The sequence below is a fragment of the Stegodyphus dumicola genome, chromosome 8 (genome assembly GCF_044657685.1).
Source record: "Stegodyphus dumicola isolate Sdum_Otavi_A_Nest chromosome 8, ASM4465768v1".
Lineage (NCBI taxonomy): Eukaryota > Metazoa > Arthropoda > Arachnida > Araneae > Eresidae > Stegodyphus > Stegodyphus dumicola.
This window is the reverse complement of record NC_140775.1, coordinates 148,462,973-148,486,655: the sequence shown is the minus strand read 5'-3', so window position 1 is coordinate 148,486,655 and position 23,683 is coordinate 148,462,973. Positions and strand designations below refer to the sequence as shown.

Genomic DNA, 23,683 nt, shown 5'->3' with positions numbered 1-23,683 from the left:
TGGGATCCAAATGTTTTAACAGTGTTATGTAGATTCTGCCGACAAATTATTCTAAACTAGACAGGTACAGAAATAAAATAAATTAAAATTTTTTCAACGTTACCACTTGGGAAAGTTAAATTTAAAATATGCAACACAAATTACCAGTCATCTGTATCTAGCTGAAACACAAGCTTCCTTCAAACCTAAGAGTGGGACATGGTTCCTAAGAGTGGGACCTAAGAGCGGAACATGGTTCCTGAAAAAAGAACTTATAGTTCTAAGGGTTTCGGGAATCAACAAAGTTTGAAAACTCTTGCTTTAGAATATCCTCAAAGAGAGAGATCCAGTATACTTTGACAGCTTTGAACAGTTCTTTTACAAAACTAAGGGACAGTTAATTTGTCTACAAATAAAGTCCAAATCGGAATATGATGGCTGTACCATTTTTAGTAAAGGAAGTATTGTAATCGCGAAAAATTTCGGGTATCATATTTTAAAGAAAATATCCATTTTAACTGCTCTCAGACCATTTGAACAATGTTTTTGCTTGACATCTGGATGTGCAGGCAAAATAAAGGGCTATTTTTGCCAATAATTATTATGAAATGGATTTAAAATGCATACAGAAAAGATTTTTTCTTGTACTTACGTACGTATTTCGCATAACTCAAGAACGAGTAACCATAGTACGTTGGAATTTTGTATATGGAACTGCTATAACATGTAGTTGTACGCTACCCTTTATCGTTGCAATCGGCTGCAAAAATAATATATATATATATATATATATTCTCACTATATTACCTGGCTTGATGAGCTTAGTTTTTTATTCTTATATGCTGGTAAATTATGCTTTTTTTGCTTTAAAAGTGATTGAATTTTATTGTTGTTCTTATATTCCGGTTAATTCTTTATGCCTTTAGTAACTTTGCATGCAATATTTGTAGAATAGTGAATAAATTAAAAGCTTAAGTGAGTTAAACCTAACGCACTGCCATTTGTTTACATTTGAAAATAAGTAGAATAGTGAATTAAGTCAGTTTTTGCACCTTCAATGTCCTTTTGCCGAGTGGGACCAAAAGTAAACTTTCAGTTTTGTGCACCAAAAAATCTGCCTTCTTGCACATTGGCCGAATTGTTTGTTTTTGCATAGAAACTCTAATTTTAGTTGTAAAAATTGTTTTTTAACTATTTTAACTGTATTTGGTACTTTACGTTTTTCTGTATTTTACAATTTTTAATGAAGGTGTTTTGAGGTTTTGTATATTTTGCCTTTGCCGCGAAGTAAGAACTGAATTAATTGAATGAGAAATATGCCTTTAAGAAATTGGAGGAAATTAGTTTAACTGAAATGCAGCGAAAAATTCGTATAATTTAACAGGCCGTAAAAAGAACTCATGTGATGTCCACATCAGATTTTATAATACAATATTCATCCGTCATAACATACGGAAGGGAAACTGACCAGTTTGAAATTTAGAACTTTGTTTCAGTTTTATAGAAAACCCCTCTACGCATTTCGAGTTACAATAAGTTAGGTCCTTTTTTTTGAGGAACAAAAGTACTTTCATCTCTTGCATCATCAATTAAAAAGAAACAACAAAATAAAAATCATAATAGTAAAGGACTTCACAACCGCGCAGCAATTTTTTGAGAAAATAAAAACGATACGATGAAGAAATATGAGAGAAGATTTTTAGACACTTTTTTCAGAAAATTCTGTCATAATAAAAGGACTGAAAAAAACTGCAAAATAAGTTTTTAGACGTTTTTCACAAAACGGTGTCAGAACTAGAAAACTCTTAACTAAAATTTAACGCTTTTTGGGAACGAGAAAAGCTTCAGTCAAATCTAAAATTATCCAAAATATTATTTTAGTCAGTAAATTATAAAAGATTTATTAAAATTAATTAAGTAAATTAAAAGTAAAGTAGCATCATCAAAATAAATGGAATAAAAGTAAATAATCGCGTAGGTAAAAAATAAAAGTTCTTTTTTCTCTTGGTCACTGTAATCATGATCTAACTTATTCTGCATTTATTTAACTTTTCGCTGCTTTCATTTATTTTTTAAAAATGACATTTAAAAATAGCGGTTTAATTTTAGGTGATTTATCCAAACACTAATACTTCCATAGAGAAAGTCGAAGAGGTTAGTACAAACATTCATTAAATTTCGCTCCCGAAAATTCCTCCATGGATACTACACACACCATTAAAATGATCACAGGCGACTAAATCCGCAGACGGTTGAATTAAAATGCATGTCTTTTCGCCGTGTCGAGGTAAAGTGGAAAAAAAAGTATTCTCATTAAATATGCATGGCGTCGTGACAAGGCTTGCAAAATTAAGTTCGCTACGAGTGATATCTCCATATAGCGCGTCCCGAGGTAGAAATCCCGAAGCTCACAGTTGTCATGGTTACATTGACGTCATACTTCGTACGCGATCGGAGAGAAAAATACTCATTGGCATCCGTACGGCGTGTGGGGAGCAGGGTCGTCAGCGTTGTAGGTATTTATTTAGTTAGTAGTTGGTTCGCTTCTGTGTGAGAAAGCGGTTTTGTATTTATGTGATGTCTAGTGTAATATAAATGCTTAGGTCTTCCCTCTTTAGATAAAGATGCGTTGAATATTAATGACCCAGATATGCAGGACATGTAAAGGACAAATTTAAGCAACTCAGAATCTAAAATGCAATTATACTTTTATTTGCACATCAATTAATTAATTAAACGAATATTTTGAAACTTCCAGCTGTATTATAAGCTATAAATAGAATAACTATAAATAGAATAAATACAAGCTGCATCGAAATTATTTTTATTAAGAGAATATCATATACTGTTTCATATAATGTTACACTATTGGAATTTAAAATGGGATGGTAACTAGCTCTAAATATGTAAGTGAAGCAAAAATTTAGCTATCTGGTATATTCGAGATTTATTAAATAAGCGGCATTATCAAGTCAAATTTATTTATAGCCGTAAGACTTCCCCCCCCCTTTTTTTTAATGTGGACAAGAGAGTTTCTCAACGAGAGGGGTGTAGTCAGGCTTTTTATTTACCTCTTAAGTACTTAGTTTAAATTGTTAAGTCATTAGGCCCGCCTTCCTTTTGAGGAGAGGGGGGCAGGAGACTTGAAAAATTGAGCATTGCCCTCGCCGAGATTCGAAACCTGGACCTCTCGAATACTCGTCGAGTATCCTTCCAATTACACCACGAAGAAATGCGTAAAGGAAACCGAAAATACCTTACAGTGAAGAAGTGAAGTGAGACTAACCCCTTCTAAATGACGACTGGGGCTGAAGGGACCCAGTCGCCAGATCCCAGTGGTGACGAATTATCGTCAACCACCTTTTAATTCGGACGCCACTGTTGATACTTTAGGGTATTTTGAAGCAGGAGACATACAGAATGAGCAATGCCTTCCCAGGGACTCAGACCCTGGACTTCTCGGATACGCGTCGACTGCGTTACAGTTACACCACGAAGGCACACTGAAAGGAGAAAGAAAATACCTTATGAAGTTTATGAATATAAAAAATTAGTCCTTTTATCCAGGTTTTGGTATTTATCAACATTTTCTACATTTTTTGTTGTTAATTCATAAAGCATAATAGAACTAATATAAATTTAAATAAATCTATTAATGCATGTTTCTAGTTTTGGAAAAGAAGGAGGATGACCGTCTTGCCGTGGTGAAAGCGGTACATGGAGGGAAAAAAATGTTTGAGAACCACGGGTATATAAAAAGAATATAAAATAATGAATGAGGAATGATAAAAGTTGCATGAGTAACCCTTCAAACGTAGCTCATAAAAAAAACCTTATCGAAGGGAAACCTTATTCGTAGTTTAATTATTATTTAATCGCTTATGCTTATGTTTTTCTTGCTTTTAAATCTATCATTTTCATATCCGGCGTGTAATGCGCACCGGATAAATTTCAGTTTCCGTTTTTGAATTAAAAATGCTCATTATACACTGGAATATATAGTATACAAAATTCTATGTAACGTATTAAATGAAAAAAGCAAGAAATTATTCAAAGCATTTCTGAAGTCTCACCGTAAATGGAAAGATAGTACCAAAAAAAAGAGGTGCCGGATAAAACGAATTTTTATTATATTATTGCAAGCAACGCTAAAGGATATTTACAATCCAGTTTTTATTTCAGACCACCTGTTACTTGATACACAAAAGTACTTTCTATTTAAGGTGAAATTTGATTTTCTAGAGTCCGAATAAGGATATTCTATGTATGATTTGAAAATTTAATATTTTTACATGTTAGCAGATAGCCTAAGGACAAGTTTCCAAAGACATTTTTGCAAATGGAAATTTTAAAAATATATTTTAGAGGAACGAAGGGAAAGGAAACATACAAGATTCAAATGTTACACATTATAAGCTTTTTGCATTGTTTTAGTCTAGAATTTAATTAATATAGTAAAATTTAACTGAATTTAGACGTAAAACGTATAATTTTCAAAACATTTTGCAGGAAGTCAGTTCGTTTATTATTATAAAGTAATGTGATATAAAATGCCAGTTAACAACGAAACTGGCGTCAGTTTCGATATTAATCAATAACGGAATTATCAAAGTTAAATTATCACCTGATTACTGAGAAAAAAAATTAAATTGCCAACAATAGTTTAATGATAATCCACTTGCCCCAATTATTATCATTAATTAATTTTTGTTAATAAATAATTACCGCATATCAGCAACAAAATATATAAGTAAATGAAATAAAATAAACCTGCATAAAAACTAAATAAAATCTTTTTTCGTAGTTCAATTGGAATTAATATATTTTATAAACAAAGTTTGAACTTTTTAAATATTAGGAATGTTAATTCTCTTTCAGTCTTAAAAGTTATTGATACCTGCATAAAACACTGTTTCTTTTTGGATACATTTAACATCAGAAATTATAATTTAATGGAAAAATTTTAATTTATAAAAATATGTGGAAGACTGACGGCAGGTAGCGGCATCTGACTCCGTATAATGATATAATGATTGCCTTAATTTGTGAGGTTGCGTAATACTTACTGCATTTTAAACTCAAAAGTATATATTACAATTACGAAAAGCTCTTTACAAATATATATAATCCATGCATAACATAGAGCAGTTATTAAAGTGAAGTATAGTCTACGTAACGTGAGATCCTGTTAACGAGGATCTCTCTGTCGAGAGTTCAATAGCATTCTGTTGTGTTGTTCCTATGGAAAAAAATCTTCAGACTGAATTAGGTACACCTCCTTTATTTTTCAGTAGTAATGTGCATCTTCTGATTCGTTATATGTGGAACGATATCAGAGGAAAACAAGATCATTGGTTCGTTAGCCCTCCGGGCTTTGATTACAGACACAGTGCAGAACGCTAAAATCTCTTGACACTGGTCGAGAAGTCATGTCTCTTAAACTGTCAACTGGCACGATTTAATGCGTCTGCGATGTCAGAACCATGTCGTATGACACATCGTAAAAGCTTGGAAACAGTGATTGCGGAGACCGTACACACGACTTTCTCATCACTGTCTGGCCCGGCGCAAATTTTATAAACATGTAGACATGTACTTAATGCAATGAAATGCATTAAGTGAGTACTTATGTAATGAAATGCAATGCGAATTGAGGAAATCCTAATAAGATGCAACTTCTCTTTGGAATCTTGCAAAATTTCGATGTTTATTTTTCTTTGTTTTGTACTGCAGGGTTACTTATGCCTATATACAATCGGAAGTTAATGAAAACTGTCATTGGATTGATAGCTTTGAATGCTGACAACAGCAAACATGTACTTGTCACAAATTCATCGATCACTGCGACGAACAGTACGAAACTTTGTGACGTATCCATACGCTGTTTTAAATTAGTTGCCAAAAGCTTCCTTTTATGAAAGTCATATGCTTTTGTCATCCATTTATAAAAATGGCCTGTTTCCAAAAGGTATGACGAGTTTTAAATGATCGTAAAACTTTGAATATAAACAATATGAAAATATAATTTGTTATAATTCAAAAATAAATTCGTCAAGTTTTTACACGCAACCAAACATCGGCATTCCATGTTCGTTCTAGAGTATTAGCATTGACTCAGGAAATCATTTTTGTAATCTTCCTCGAGGATGTAATAGTTGCACCAGAGTGAACTTAATAAATCTGTATAAATGAATAATAATAAATCACTAATAGCAGATTAGTTCAGGTCTGCGCTTCAGATCATATTTCTAGAAACGTCTTCCTACTTTGCGCTTTCAAGGTAGATAGCGGTAGATTTCTGCATAAAATTAAAGATACGTTTTGGAACAGAGAAAAAGTGAAAATCATTTTAGCTCAAAATTTACGATAATTTACACTTTTTGGACATTTGAAAAGTAGATATACTTACTTGCAAATAACATCTTAACCCTTTTAAATTTTCGATAATCTTATTTCGTTGAATTCCTTCATACGAAAATATTCCTTTCTCTAGTTCATCTATTCCCCTTCGATTCTGTTTCACAGTTCTTCCTGCGAATTTATCTCCGTTTTTCCCAATCTAATTTTCACTCTTTTATCTCCGTGTTTCCTCCTCTTTAATTCGTTTTATGTCTCCTTCCTTCTTCCATACATCTTATCTTTTATACCTACCACTACTTTTTTTCATATTGTTACCAGCTTTTCTCTCTATATCTATATACAGATATTTTTTGTTTTTACACCACGTTCATCTCTTTTCTTTCTCGTTTTCCCGACATTAATAAGATAAGAAGTCTGAAGTAGTTGATTGCTAATATGCACAGGTATTAATTCCAGCTGAAGCAATTTGTATTAATGCTACTACATTACTACTACTACTACTACTACTACATTTTTAGGCGATGTTTGTAATGTACGATATTAGATATCCTTTCAAAATGAAATTAATTTTAAATAAAAAGTGAAAAAATCTGAAAGCTTTGAGATTTTAGATTACGTTCCAAAGAGCCTTTTTTTAACGCTTTGGGTGTTATCTTTATTTATTAAATAGCGTGTTCTTCGCACTTGAACTATAAAATTCAATTCAACAGCAATATCGCAAAATAATTTTAAAATGAGCATATCTTTAGAATTTCCAATATACAGTCTATCGCGCTGAAGGTAAAAATGCTTTTTTTCCCCGTACAGTGTTGCCATTGCTCGCTTTGAAATCTTGAAAGTTTGTTAATAAAAAATTCGTTAAAGTTTTACAAAAAGGGAAATAGATAATAAAACAAATTCCAAATTTGGCCTTCCAGATGCCCATATTCGAATGGAAACCTAAGTTATTCAAAATTCGATGGCTCTAGGTACCGTTGTTTTATCACAATGCGAGAAACATACATACACTTACGCAAATTCTTCATTATTTAATTCCTTTAAATATAATACAGGGCTGTAATATTTAGTGGCAACAGTTTCAAAAGTGAATCAAAGTGGATCGACGCAAAATGTCAGAACGAAATTAATAAGTTTAAACTAATAAGCAGTGTCTTAGATAACGAATTGAGTTATGCGTAATATTTGTCATGAGGTAGGTTTCTAAATATTTGAAACATTATTATTATTGAATATTTGATCATAGAAAAATTTAAATTAAGCATTTCTTTAACACCACACTATAAATCCACTTTTATTTTCCCTATTTTACATTTATAGATTATTTTTTAATGTTTTGCACTCTTCCCATTGAATAGACCTATAAAAAAATGTTATATCAAAATCATGCGATGATTTTTTTTTTTTTACCCAAAAGTATTAAACGTTTGCGTTTTTCTCGAACTGTTATTTCTGCGAATTCATAGTTTTGATGAAATGCTGATGATACGCTCGTAATAAAAAGAGTTGGATCTAATCACAATAAGAAATAATAATTATAAATGAAGATAATAAATGACAATGTAAAAGGAAAGTAAATGATGAGTATTACTTAATCATTTAATTTCCTATTAATGGTTAAAACTTGTACAGTCCTTTGAAACTTGTACAGTTGTTTGTGCCTTTTGATGAGTCCTTTGAAACATGTTGAATTATGTACAATTGCTTATGCCTTTTATGACTCCTTTGAAAATGTTGAATTGTGTACAATTGCTTATGCCTTTGATGAGTCCTTTGAAACATGTACAATTGCTTATGCCTTTTATGACTCCTTTGAAACATGTTGAATTATGTACAATTGCATATGCCTTTGATGAGTCCTTTGAAAACATGTACCAGTGCTTATGCCTTTTATGATACACAATACAGCTAAATTTCTTTCATCATTTTTAACTTATTCAGCTTTAACTTATTAAATGGTTATACGTTTGATCGCATCATGTGATAACACTACTACAGCTAAAGGAACGCGAGATAGTGTTATTGGAAAGTCTTCAAATTGAAGAACAACTCACAGCAATACCAAGAAGGTTCATTTTATTATTTCAAACTGCTCAAAACATCCAAATCCTTAACAATATTTCTATACTATTGTCACTGCGAGTTCTTTAGGGAGTTTTTTCCCTTGATGCTTCTCATTGTAAACAGTCGTTTCTTTCACCTTCCCTCCAGCCTGTAGCAAAAAAATACTCTCATAAAATTCCATCTGCCAAATCTCCCATTCTCACAATGATTCTAGTATGCAATCGGTTATACTACAACCTATAATTCACTGCTGCAAATCTAGCGCTGTCTTGGCGTAAATTCGAGCGTGTGGCTTTTAATTGATACAAAATAAAGACAGTATTTTGACTTATATACATTCACATATTCCCTTTGCAACATGCAGTAATATTTATTTCAAGCGTGTAATTATGTTACTTATTCTTCCTGTAGATGACGTTTTATCGTTTAGAGAAGCTAGAAGTGTACTTACATAAATCTCTGAAAATATTTTTCTGTATTTTTGAGTAAATGTTACAATTTATTCAATGTATAACACTCAGAGGCAGTAGCTTATAATTTATCAACTTTAACAGCTAAACAGATCTGTTGATATCCGATAGGATTGAACAAATAAATACTATAAAGTAAATGTCTATATATATCTACATGATAATGCAACAATGGCTAAGTAGATAAGACTGCTAAACAATAGTACTCTATTTGGATTCAGAACCATGGGCTTGTTCGTGTTTACTCTGTTTATAACATGAATACGAACCAGTTTCCCTTATATAGTCCTTCACGGAAGCATCCTTTTCCTATGTAATTAGCTCTCATAGTTTTGTCATAAATAAATAAACTAACCCAAAATGTTTACATTACTCAAAATATCAATATTCTCAGGTAAGGATTCGAATTTAAAAGGATATGAAATACAAGGAAATCGAATCAAGTTATTGTTGATGCCATAAAGAAAAAATCGTTTTCAGAAGAATATATTGTACTTCCTTCATTTGCACACTGTCTATGAGAGGAATACTTGTGGCATCTTTAGACACGAATAACCCTTTTTAGAAGGCTTTCTTAAGCATGTTCTTTTGAAGCGACTGAAATTTCTGTTTAATCAAATTATTTTGCTATATATCGTTGCATGCTTTATTGAACGTTGGAATCTGGGTCTGACGCTGGTAATACTGACACTCGTTTGATAGTTGGGGTAGAATGGGTGAAAATAATGACATTTCCTACAGTCTGTTTTGCAAGCAGAATTTTTTTTTTTAGCTTTAGATTCTTTCCTGCACATATTAAAATCATCAAAACCTGCTGGTGAGGAATGGCAATACCAAAGGAATACTGAAGCTTGTGCAAATATTTTCCATAATCAAAAATAACAAATAACAAAATTCACATTTCTGGGAATTCGCTTAGAATTTTAGCCTACTCGAAGTTTCAGACCTTTATTACAGCAACAAACCTGCTTTGGGTCTAGAAATTGAAATTTGTTTGGCACGTGACTGCTTCTGTTAAGCGTAATTTTAATACGAGCCAATTCTCATAACAAATTGTTGATGAAGTGTATAATGTCAAAGCGAGCTCATTATGTAAAAGTCACAACAAATTGACTTCCCCTGTTTTGGCGTAATTAATTTCCTACCTTCACAACAACTAATGGAATTTAAAATTACCCATCTATATGTGCTTAGAAGTGGCGGTTTTAATATGTTTTCGCTCACATGTGCACAGTGTTTCAGAAATATTATACGAGTGAATATTTCTTGAATGGTTGATTATAAACAGACATTTCCAGTTTATGCAAAGAATATATATTACAATAGGCAAGTATATAATGCTAAAATTACATGACTTAATCCACTTTCACTCGACGAAAGATTTCACTCGACTAAAGTGTTAACAGTTCTGGAACGTTTTACACAAAAATACTCGTAGAGCTCTTCTCAGTTTGACAGAGCACAATCAGGAGTTGCCACTTCAAACCACTGAGAACGTTGAACACAAGGCAATACAAAATGCCTCAAATGCATAGGCTCACCCAGTGATAACTTGCGTACGGACTCGTAATGGATGGAATGTTCATAGAACCGATGATATGTTAATGAAATTTTAAAAAGAACTTTCAGTTTTGGAAGCCATTACACAAAAGTATTCGTGTAGCTCTTCTCAGTGTGATAGAACTTAATCAGATGTTGCCATTTCAAACTACGTATTAAGAACGTTGAATACAAATCAGTGCAAAAAAGCCTCAAATGCGTAAGCTTGCACAGCGATCTCTTAGTACTCTGAACTAAATTCTGAATCCCACAAATGGATCTTAAACTTTGCAGAGTGTATCACATTGCTTTTAAATCGCTGAGTTTGTTGCTGTTTTTCTACGGTGAGAAGAACATAGATACATATATGCATATATATAGAGAGAGAGATTCTTTATTATTTAATAATAGAGATTGCACTTTATATCTTTCTCGTATTGCTAACTTGTTTCTGTCAGAAAAAAATTTCATTATAAATGGAAGATATTTCTTATTACATGTTACAAGTTATATTAGAACAATAGCCAAAAATCTCGCTGTATCGATGATTTTTAAGAATATTAGGTCGTTTCAAATTTTAAAAAATGTTATAGTTTATAAACCAGCCAAGCTAAGAATTCCTTTTATTCGATTAATTTACTCCTTTTATTTCTTGTTATTATATTTTTGTTTGTTTGAGCTATACAGATTACAAAGTATAGATAGAGTTTTTATAGTAGATACTGTGCTACAAAGACTTGTATTAGACTACAACTGGTAGGCAGACACATTGTAAATAGATGTCCATAATTTACAACTTCTTATTCATATTATGCATTATAAATTATACAGTACAGTTTCTAGACACTTATGTGCAAGATTAAAAAATAAAGCAGAGAGACATATACATAATATATTTCTCTATTTGTGCGCTACTAATGGAATTTTCCAATCCAAAAGTCTTGTCGTAATTCTTAATACGTCTCGTTTTGTGTTCTTGCCTAAGGGATGAAAAGACTGCAACCATGAATATGATCTAAATTTTGTTTTCTTTTCTTAATTTTTTGACTTTTTATATACTTTTTCTTTTGTATAAATAGGCATTAGAGAGAGCGTATTTCATTACCGGAAGCACTGTAAACGGTTTAAGAAGTAAATTTTCTTTTTTTAGTCCAAAGGGATTTGAATCCCGAAGGACTATTAGTTTCGTTTTCGCATTTTGCGTCGGACTCATAAATGTCGGTTCACTTTTCAAACTGTTGCCACAAAATGTTAGAGTCCTGCGTTATATTTGAAGAAATTAAATAATGAAAAATCTGCATAAATGTATGTATATTTCTCGTATTGTGATAAAACAACGGTACATAGAGTCATCGAATTTTGAATAACGTAATCCTCCAACGAATATGAGCCTGTGGAAGACCAAATTTGAAATTTGAAATTTGTTTTCTGATCGATTTCCTATTTTTTAAAACTTTGACGAATTTTTGATTAACAAACTCAAGGATTTCAAAGCGAGCAATGGCAACGTTGTGCAGAAAAAACATTTTTATCTCCAGCGCGTGAGTCTCTGTATCGGAAATTCTAAAAATATGCTCGTTTTAAAACTATTTTGCAATATTGCTGTTGCACTGGATCTTATGGTTTAAGTGCGAGGGACATGATATTTAATAAAGAAAGGTAACACACAAAATGTTAAAAAACGCCCCTTTGGACGTAATTTAAAATCTGAAACATTTCAGATTTTTTTTTTTTTCCTTCATTCAAAAACCCAAAGTTTGTTTAGTAAAATTCTGAAAGAAACTAATTTATTTTTACTTAATAAAGCTTCGACAAACTCCAGTGCTTTAGATGTTTTTCAATGCAAGAATAGCATTCTGGTAAAGTATTCAGAAAATATATGTTTACGGTATGGAATGCTTTTGTAGTGGGTTTTCTGAAGGAAACTAGCTCGATTTCATGTTTCAGCTAGAGGAAGTCATGAATATGACTCGCAACCAGCTCCCTCAATCACCGTGAATGGAATTCATGACGAATTACCACTGTTACTATGAGTCCACAGATGGGTTTATCTAGTCTTTAAATTTAGAATTTAAATAATATACTTGCAATTTAAGATTTTATTGTTGAATAAGATTAGTGAGTTGGTTGATCGATTCCAGCCTGTAAATCAAATTTTTTAATAATTTTTATTAAACTGTTTATTCAGTTTCATATTATAAGCTGAATTTCAAATAAGTAATTTGCTTATTTTTTCCTAACATGTAGTACCGAATGAGTATGATGCTAAGAGCAAGAAGAGTGGGAAAATAATATTTTCTAAAAACGCAAAACAAGATGAGGATGATACTCTGCTTCAGTACGAATGAAATCATTCAGTTTTTTTTATTAAGTTATAAAAACTTAATTTCTGCTTTACCTGAAACATGGATCTATTTATCTCTCCGACAGGCCGCTCATCAGCAAACATTAGCTACAAACGAGCGATTAAAAAGCCATCTTTGAATTTCAGAATATGGTTCCTCTTACCCGTTTCAGGCTATGGATCCTGAAGATGCAATGTGGCTCTGGATATTTGAAGACACTAAAGAACTTGTAAACACTGAAAAACTCGTTGATGACCAAAAAAGAGTTCCATCCTTCTGATTAAAGTCTGATAAAAAAAAAACCGTCATTACATTTGTTATTTATAAGTAGATCCACTTCATTTTCTTTCTTAGTAAAATTCAAGCGAAATTAACGCTTCTTTCTATATAATTTCATGTGAGCTTAAGCTATTTTCTCCCTTCTTTCTGCGTGCCTTCATGGTGTAACGGCTAGCACACTCGGCGCGCATTCAAGAGGTCCAGGTTTGAGTTCCGACGAAGGCATTGCACATTTTTCTCGTCTCCTCCTGCAAAATAAATTAATTATTCTACCGTGGGTACGAATTAAGAAAGTGGTAGATGATGATTCTTCTTCTTCTTTTTTTTTTTTTTTTTTTTTTTTTTTTTTTTTTTTTTGTAACGGTTATCATACTCAGCGCGTATCCGAGAGGTGCAGGTTCGAGTCCGGGGAGGACACTGTTCATGCATGGCTGTTCATACAATATTATAAATGAATACATAAATATGCATCACAGTTTATTTGAAAAAGAGCAAAAATGTAGTATTTTAATTTGATTAGTGTTTACTTCCTGTGGAACATTACCATTTTAAAAAAATTATTATGCCATGAATAGAAAGTTTCACTTTAAAATATTTCGAAGGTAAAATGCTTTGCCGTATGCTAATAGAAATTATTTTCCTGTTGTTAAACGTCTATGAAATACAAAAATGTTTCCAAAGTAGTGCTGCCATCTGGTGTCAAGATGTGTTACAAATCAAATGCTCAGATTATTATTTGTTATGATTTCATTTGTTCTTTTTTATTGGAATTAATTCATAAAAGTTATTGTCATACTTTTTCACGAAAAGCTAGGTTTTGATCGTACGTTGCGCCTTATTATAGTCAGCTGAATAAAAAAGCATAATTTTTAATTTCTTATGGAAATATAAATTACTGTTCTGCTTCAGATTATCGTAAGAAATGCTTTTAAATTATACCTCTTTAGAAACTAGAATAGTTAACGTCCATATAAATCACATTAAATGCATGTGATACGTTATGTACGAGGGAGTTTAATGATGCTGAAGTCCTACAGATGGCAGCACCACGCGTTCTTTGGACAGCAGATATTGATTTGTTGTTATTTGTATTGACCATTATTTTGTTAAAAAAAAGGAAAGAGGAAAAAGTGAAGAAACAAAAATGAATTCCATTAATCTTTTTTCCATTATCTCGGAAATTATGCAATATCGTTATTTTAAGGTTTCATTTATTCCGTATTAAGATTTTTCTAATCGTTAATTTGACAACTCAATACTCACACGATACTTTTATTTTTTTAAAAATCTTGTAATTCTTTGAAGAAATTAAACTAATCATTTCTGCCATCGTTTATTACTTATATCAGAAATTACAGTTTTTTATTACTCATTAAAAATCTTATCAAACCTCCATCGTACTTAAAGAAAAACGGAGCATATTTTAACGTTTTTCACAAGAATTAAATACCACAATTTTTTGTCTTTGTGTTAACAAGAAGAACACAAAATATACACACTTAATTCAAAAACTTCTGTATTTATCTTTCTATCCCTTAGTCTCTAATACTCTACGCTTAAATTTATGTGAAGATGACGTCAACAATTTGTGAAGTAATTCATATAATAACTTTCATTATTATCGAAGCAGAAATTTTCTCTTTAATCAGATTTTAATTCTCACGGGCTACGAAAGTGTGAGTTCTGAAAGTTATTGTTAATCCGCGTCATTTTAATTTATCTTTCAAATTACAACAGAACATCGCTCATAAATGTAATGAAATCAGCAATTTATAACAAACAATAAACGTTCTTCTTAGTATTTATTTATAACATAATATAATCTGCATAAAAAATTTGCACATATAGGGTCCAGTTTAAAATTTTGTGGTACCTTAGGTTTTTACAACTTGTTTTACGTAGCCAATATTTAGAAATATATTGCAGTATTATAAATAAGGTAAAACATTCGTAAGCCGTTAATGACATCACGTTATGTTTTCAAGCGATCTTACTGGTGCAGAGTTCACCAAGGCCGGGCCTCAAAGCGATAACAATAAATCTGTTGAATCAGCATGCACCCTGTTTCAGACCATTTGTGTCTGAAAAACGCTCAGAAAAGCCTCTACGCTTTGCCTGCCTTTCTCGCTTTGCCTGCCAGTTGCGTGTATCTGGCTATGATACACGAAGGTGGCTTCCTGTTAGCATGGCGCGATATCTTGATGCGGTCTTGCGCCACTTGTTATTCTACACGCGGAGATCACAGCCGGTCAGCATCTGAACATTCTGGCCGATCCCGTTTGCTTATTCACAGTATATCCTTTGAAGAACGATCATTTTGAAGGACGATACACACTGCTTTGTATTCTTGAACATGTTTCAAAGAGGACAACGATGAGCTGAGATATCCCACCTGCACCCTTTAGTTCCCTGACTTATACACTATTGAAAGTTAATGGAGTTTTCTGGAGACAAGTGCTCGAATTCCACCGTCAACCATAATTATGCAATTAGAACTATTTTTAAATTTCGAACTAATTCATAATCCCTTACAAATGCAATTACTTTTATGCATCCATCCCACACCGCACGCATTGTGTAGTTCAGTCAAAGTAAAGTTCATCTTTCTATTTGTAATGATGTTCTCTCATTTCACAGATGTTCGCCCATTTGTATCTTTTCGTAACCTCGAAAATGTTTTTTCCTGTTACCAGTTATTTCTTTTTCCTTCGTTAGTGAGGTGCTAAAAATTTATTCGAAACACTTGAAATTCTTGAAAAGATTCTTATAATAATAATAATAGCAATCTTAGTTAAAGTAATATTACAATTCATGTGTAGTTTATTTATCTTCTTTGAGGATAGAAGAGCATATGATCAAAACTTCATCTATCTATAATTCTATAATAATTTCTTTTCTGTTAATTAACTATAATAGTTATAAAGAATTAACTAAAGGATTACAAAAATAAATAATGAAATAAATATAGTTCTATATTCGCATTAATCTCATCATCGTTTTCTGTGAATTCTTTAATCTTATTATTATAGCTACGAAATGATTCTATAAACTTTATATTCTTAACATTTTATCTATAAAGGAAATTATTTTAGAAACTTCTTGATTTTAATATTTTATCAGTGAAATAATTCCATAAACCTTTTATTCTAATCATTCTGTTAATAAATTAATTCTATAATTATCTCTTTCTCCTCATTGTTTTACGTAAAAGATAAGAGAATCATTTTACGGACAAAATTGTTATGAAAATATGTATGAAATAACAAAAAAAGTCTTAGTGCAGTATGAAGAAATAACGTAGACTCTTCGTGCGATATCAAATTATCTACTTTTATTTATTGTTATATTTTATTTATTTTTCAAGTGAAGAGGAAAATTATATGGTAAGGAAAAATAGTAATGATAATTATCCAAATTAATTTTCAAGAAAAACTCCTGAGGGGAAGTATTGTTTAAATGATTTAGATCAGGCTGTTGAGAAAAAGGGGGAAAATTACTACATAGTTAAGTTGTATCATAAACTGGAATGTTTATTGACGAGCAGCACACTAAAAATGAAATATCGTGTGATATTGAGCGTTCAATTTAATATGTTCAAAATTTTCGTAATTTTAAATCTCATTCAAACAAATGTGCTTGCTATAAATGCTCATCAATTTTACTTTCAAATTACACCCAACTGACTCAAATTTTAAAAAGATTCTCCTGCTTTCTAACTTAATTTATTTCCATATTTCACTCTTCTGTTACAATAGGTTAAACTCCGCCTAGAGCAATAGTCATTGAATATCTGATTTTGTATCCATTTTTATTCTTAGCACATCGCCAGAAGGGATACTTACGTTTGAAAAATGGTTGCTATTTTCCCTAATAGGTTTCTAGTAATATATCAATTGCTGAATTGCTTTTCTTGAACAGAGAAAGATATTCGTAAGAAATATTGAGAAAAATGACATCCCCCTCCAGCTCGAGTGTAAGATTATGTCTGTGTGGGTTAAGATAACTAATTCACAAATTAAATCTCGAATTTCAAGGAGCATTTTTGTTTGTTATTTTACTCTGCATCATGAATGTTCACATAAATTAAATGGGTCTTTATTTTTTCCCCTAATTATGCGTTCTTTTATAATTTTGATCCCGATTCATTATCTGAATATTTAGAAAATACTCGCGCTTTCTTTCTACATTTCTTTCCAAAAGCAGCTTTTAGAAAAAAATAGAGTTATAGAATGAATTGTGGAAACGTTATAGATAATATTGTAATTTGTTGTATTTTTCACTTTTTTGTTGATGTTTACTACCAAAAAACCAACTATCTTACTTTTTAAACCACATGTTATCAAAAAAGAAACAATTATTTTTGTTAAAATTGTGGCAGTAACAAATCTTAACGTGAAATTTATTCGTTAATTACTTTCCTTATTTACTTTACCTTATTTACTTACCTTATTCACTTATTTACTTATGAATATGCTCGACTTACTGATAATGTTCAAACCTGCAAATGTGCGTAAAATATGCGTTAAAAAAGGCATTCTGAAACTAACATGTAAGAGATTAAATAATTAAGAAGCATTTAAAAATGTTTTTAAACGTAAATATTTATAGAACCTAAAACACTTTCAAACTGATTTTCGTATTCAAATTCTAGTTATGCATCTGAAATAGTTCTGAGCTAAAAACAGGCTTGGTTTAAAAATTAATTCGCACAAAGTCGAATTACAGAATACGAAATCATGCAGTTAAAATCAGTTTTCGAAATATAGCCGTAGGAAAAAAGACTTTTTTTTTATATTATTACGTAAATATGCAATGCTACATGGAGCCTTTCGAACATATAAAAAGAAAAAAATTAATTATTCAGCACATGGCTGGTCTTTTTTGTTACTAATATATCGCTTGCGAATTGCCAAATATGTCTTATGTGTGAATATCAATAACTTCTGTTCGCCAAGCACAAAACCACCAACTGAAAATAATAACATCTCCTTCGAGATGAAGTTATTAATTACTCACTTTTAGCAATATACATTAAAAAACTAAAAATTATTTTTATCAGCCGTACCATTCTTTATCATGTAACTAAAAATTAAATCTTTTGGTCTCTAACAAAGATAAATTTTAATTAAAACTTTTAAGATAAATTTAAGTGATTCGCATAGAAACATTTTATATATGTTATTTCTATGATCACACTTTCAGTGTTCCTTAAAGTTCGGTCAATATTCGATACAATTTATTTACGATATTCACTACTTTATTTTTAATCGCTTACGATCAAAAAGATTTTTATAATTTGTTTATAAAATACTATTATTTTTTAGTGAGTTTTACTATAACTATATCATCCCATCTCCCAAATATTTGGCTTCGGAAACTTCAAAGAGCGGAGCAAAGGACCTAACACTGCTCTGAGAAAAATATGTTTTCTGAATTATAATTTTTAAATATCTCTGATATTCTGTAGTTCTAATAAACTTATTTAATTATTCGGACATATTTTAAAATTTACGTTTACGTAAACTTTAAGAAGTGTCTTTCAATATATTTTGGGGACAGCTTGGAGAGTTTAAAGAAGGCGAAAGATAAGTTTTATAACGTCTGAAAATTTCAAGATGGTATAAAAGATAGATTGTAAGAAGCTAAATACATTAATTACGTAAGGTATTACATAACTAATATATTAGTTATATATTATTCGAGTATATTTCAAATGTATTTAGAAGTTGTAGATAGAATTAAAGGATTGTAAAAAATATCCATGATTTCACAAGTGTAACCATCTCGTACAGAACCATTGAACTGCTGGCTTTTGCCGATGATATTGATATCATTGGGCGATCGAAACGAGCAGTGGTCAAGGCATTTGTCTCGCTTCAAAATGCAGCAAGAAAGATAGGCCTAATCATTAATGAAGACAAAACGAAATTTATGATTGCATCTAAATAAAACTGTTGATTTATCCCCCTTGAAGATAAACTGTTATACCTTTGAAACCATAAACAATTTAAATATCTGGGCACATTGATCACATAATGCATCGATATAAAAATTGAGATAAAAAATAAAATATTTTTGGTTAATAGATGTTACCAATGCCCCAAAAAGCAACTTAATCAACATAAAAACTAAATTAAATTCATATAAAACTTTTATAAGGGATGTTGCCCTTTACAGAAGTGAATGTTGGACACTCAACAGAGCAGAGAAAGACCTGATATCAACTTTTGAAAGAAAAATCCTAAGAAAGATCTTCGGACCGGTACAACAAAATGTCATGTGGAGAATTCTCTATAATCATGAAATATATGGAAAATATAAGAAATATGGTGAAAATGATGTTGTGAGAATCGTAGAGGCATCTCGTATCAGATGGCTGAGCCATGTGTTTGGATATGACGATGCATTTCCAACCAAAAAGATAACCTTTTCGAGAGTTGAGGGAGTAAGACGAAAAGGAAGACCACCTACTAGATGGATAGTTGATGTCGAGGACGATTTAAGGCTAATTAGAGTTAACTGATGGAAGTCTGTTGCGCCGAATGGGGTCAGGTGGAGGAAACTTGGAAAGACATCCTTAGCCTATAACAGGCTGGAGAGCTTTTGAAGAAGAAGAAGAATTAGTAATTTGCTTCAAAGCTGCATAATAAACTTCAGTTGGAAGATTATGTTCCGATCTTTTCAATAATGCACAAATACAAATACGTCTATGTTTTTTTTTTTTTTTTTTTTTTTTTTTTTTTTTTTTTTTTTTGATAAATGAAGATTCGTCTAAAAAATCCGTAAATTAACATTAAATTAAAATCGTTATCTGTCATTGAATTGTCATCGTAAATATGCAAAATTTCTATGTAATCGGCTCCTTAAAAAGTGGAATAAATAAGAATTTCAAACCGTCACCAAAACAAACACACAGGGAGTTTAACCTATGTAAAAATGTTTGCAAAACGGAGACGAATATTTTGTTTATACAAACGCGGCTTGCTGCAAAACAAGTCCTCTGTTCTTTTCAATGCATGTCTGACAGTACATTCTGTGCTAACAGTAAGTTTTCTAGACACTTCAGTGCAAACAGAACCCGTATTCTTCTTGTCTTCTTCTCCACCTCTCTTTAAAGCCTTTGATATGTCAACATAGGGAATGCCCCAGTGGAAGATGATAGCCCGATTCAGTCTCTTCCTTACTCGCTGTGATAGTTTTATTCCCAGAATTTTATTATCAGTTTATTCCCAGATAGTTTTATTCCCGGAATCAAAAGTATCTCTTTACTGTCTTTCTTCTTAACTTATCCTTCGTTTTCCTCTTATAAACCAAATGAAGAATTCGTTTGGGGTTTTTTAACTTGCATTCTTATTTATTAACACAATCCAACGATTTGTACAGATTTACAACGTGATCTTCATGCTTCATCTTTCTTAAGAACAAAATTTTAATAGCTTTAACAAATCATGTTTATCGTAAAGTGTATCTAAATCATTCAAACGCGCTTTTTAATTCACAATTTGTGTTACCTTTTCGAGTTGCAATACAGCTGTCTAACAGAAAGAGGTTCGCGATCACTGTACTACACCTTAGACATCTTAACGTGAAAAATGGTGAAGATAAATGAAGATCATTTTAAAGCCCAAAGTTAAAAAAAAAAAAAAAAAAAAAAAAAAAAGAAATAGTATTCATGAGCAAAACTTTCGAAAGGCTCTAACAGGTTACCTTTCTGTGGCATCCAGGCCCAGTTCGATCCGAGGTTCGAATCCCGCGAACGAGCTGGCTGCATAGGCGTTTTCGTAGTTTTTCCCATATCTAATGTGTATACCCCTTATACATGGGGATACAGTTTACACAGTTTCCCTCAGAACGTCTTCCACGAAGGCATCCCTTATCTTAGGCAGATACCTCTCGAGGCTTTGCCGTAATCACATAAATCAAAACAAACCTTATGGCATCCTATGGAAGCGTTTAAAACGCGACTGAAAACTTGCATTATTAAAATAATGTAAAATTAAACTGAAGCTTTTATAACCAATGAAGCAGGTAATGCTGTAAGGTATTTCTCCCGCTTTCCAAGCGTCCTTCGTGGTGTAGTGGTTCTGCACGCTGGGCCGGTATTCCAGAGGTCCGTGGTTCGATTCCCGGCGAAGGCGGTTGCATATTTTTCATCTTGCCTGCTTCCAAAAATTATCTGATGTCTCTACAAGTGGCGCCCGAACTAAAAGGGTTGTGGATGATGATTCTCCCCACGCAGGATTTGGCGACTAGGTCCCCTAAAACACTAGTCGCCCTTTAAAAAGGGGAGTATATAAGGTATTTCTCCCGCGTTCCAAGCGTCCTTCGTGGTGTAGTGGTTCTGCACGCTGGGCCGGTATTCCAGAGGTCCGTGGTTCGATTTCCGGAGAAGTCGGTTGCATATTTTTCATCTTTTCTGCTTCCAATTAACCTAATGACTCTACAATGTAAGCTTTAATACATAGTAATAATCTGTTACCCAGACTGTGTATTAGTTAAGGGAGCTTACTGCTGTACGGAAGGACCCTGTTTTGAATCCCGGAGAAGACATGGGTGTTTGTAAATGTATAGTGGCCGAGTGGCATTTGGACATTTTATATATGCAGAAAGCCTTTGGTGGTAGATATATACCTCCAATTATAAAAATGTTTTAAATTATACAAACTTTTATCTTTTAGCACTGATAAATTTTAAGAAAATAGTTTTATAAAAACTTATGAAATCTAAACTTTTATCAGTTCCGTCAGTCCTTATAATATTTAAGATAACATTTCACTGGTTATAAAAACTGGGGCCCAGCAGTGGCCGAGCGGTAAAGTTGCTGAACACTGGTAGTTTGGTTCGAGTTTCGAAGCCCACGAACGGGATGGCTGCATGGCCGTTTTGGTACTTCTCGCCCTCTGTATACGAGAGAGTTTCCCTTAGAATGTCGTCCACGAAGCCAAATCCCTTCCCTTAGGCAGATAGCCTTCGAGACTTTGCGGCAACCACATAAACGTGATGAAAACTAAAGCATTAAACGCATGACTCTTGTACCACAAAATTTGACCGAGATGTTCAATTTCAAAATTTGGCCTTTGTTGTGTAGCGAATTTAATTTAATTAAGTGATTCATAAAAATCAAAATTTTAAGTTGTAATTATTCAAAATTTGAGCTACACAAGTTTGGTTATATTCTTTTTGGGCCTATTAATTCTAGTGTAATATATTTTGGCTTTCCGAGTTTACGCGAACTGCGTCTTCAATCTTGTACACGCGAACAATGGATAAGTATTTTTGTTTCTGCGTAATAAACTCAGTTTTTCATGTCAAAAATTAATTTGATTTCTTAGTATTTAATATCATTAGTTGCAGAAAAATTAGCTCTTTAATTTGGCATAACTTTCATTTTTCTAACTTTAATTGCATTTCAGTTATGAGCTTTAATTAGTAGATTTTTCTTCGTTTCGCTTGTGATTTAGTTAAAGGGGGATGAAATGCCTTCTTTCCGGTTGAAAAGTCACTTTTTGCGAGTTTTCAGCGTTCTTTCGTTGGGACCCTTGCAAGGTTGTTGAAATTCCTAATCTCCCCCGGTCGCAGGTGGCAGTTATTTGGCGAGGGTTTGGCGACTTGGATTTTCCGTTGAGGTTTCAAAATAGTGGTTTTGGCGAGTTTGATAACATGAGGGTATGCTGTGGTTGCAACTATTTCAACTTTCGGCGAAAAATGGGTTGCGCCAACTTGGCAGTCCGGCACTCTCCCTTTTAACGGGTTGTTTTAGGGGACGAGCTCACTTTTTACACTTTTTTGCACTTTCTACTTACCATCTGACGCTGTCTCGTTGGCAGCGGAATTTCATCTCGGAAAATGCATTTTTCCGCCTTCGGATCTACGGGCCGCTTGCCCTGGAGTTTTGAACGAGGGACTTAGTTGCACGAATTATGCCCTCGACTAAATTATAGGCTCCTCATTGCCGTGCCTTAATATGTAAGTTACTCAAAGATAATTAAAATAGGAAAAAGCGAAGAAGAGTGATGCCTAGTTCTAGTGCCGTTAAGAAGAAATTTCAGTCTCTCCTCCATGAATAGAGTATCATCTACATCGATAATCCAAATCTTTAAGAATTAATTGCCGCCATCAAGAGTCTTCTGCATCGCTAGTGATGCCTAGTTCTAGTGCCGTTAAGAAGAAATTTCAGTCTTTCCTCCATGAATAGTTTCCATCTGCTTCGACCTACCTAATCTTTAAGAATTAGTTGCCGCCATCAAGAGTCTTCTGCATCGCTAGTGATGCCTAGTTCTAGTGCCGTTAAGAAGAAATTTCAGTCTTTCCTCCATGAATAGTTTCCATCTGCTTCGACCTACCTAATCTTTAAGAATTAATTGCCGCCATCAAGAGTCTTCTGCATCGCTAGCTCCGGTGTCCCACGACAAAAATGCTAACTTCAATATTGGATTGGACATCTAAGAGAACCTCCGTAGTGCTTCTTAAATCAATGGAAATGGCCGGATTTTTTTGAAAACTTTCCTCCCTCGAACTCTTCTCATTTTCTACTACACTCAGCAGCCGTCCTCCTTGGCATCTTGATAATTTTTAAATAAGAGGGCATTTCTCCTCCTCCTGTTCATCTGCAGCTTGTATTTCATAAGATAAGTTCCTTTTATTTGTTTT

General features: G+C 32.5%; 1 protein-coding gene and 1 long non-coding RNA gene across 3 annotated transcripts in view; one reads left to right on the top strand and one right to left on the bottom strand.

Moving 5' to 3' along the window:
- The window catches only part of LOC146995997 (uncharacterized), a 144,596-nt gene extending 138,048 nt beyond the window's left edge, over window positions 1-6,548 (bottom strand). The window contains exon 1 of the long non-coding RNA XR_015042769.1: window positions 6,389-6,548. This is a non-coding gene — a long non-coding RNA (uncharacterized LOC146995997). The remainder of the gene's footprint in view (window positions 1-6,388) is intronic.
- Window positions 1-23,683, top strand: part of LOC118184062 (potassium voltage-gated channel protein Shaker-like) — a 533,454-nt gene that overhangs the window by 198,301 nt on the left and 311,470 nt on the right. The gene's annotated exons all lie outside the window — the stretch shown is intronic.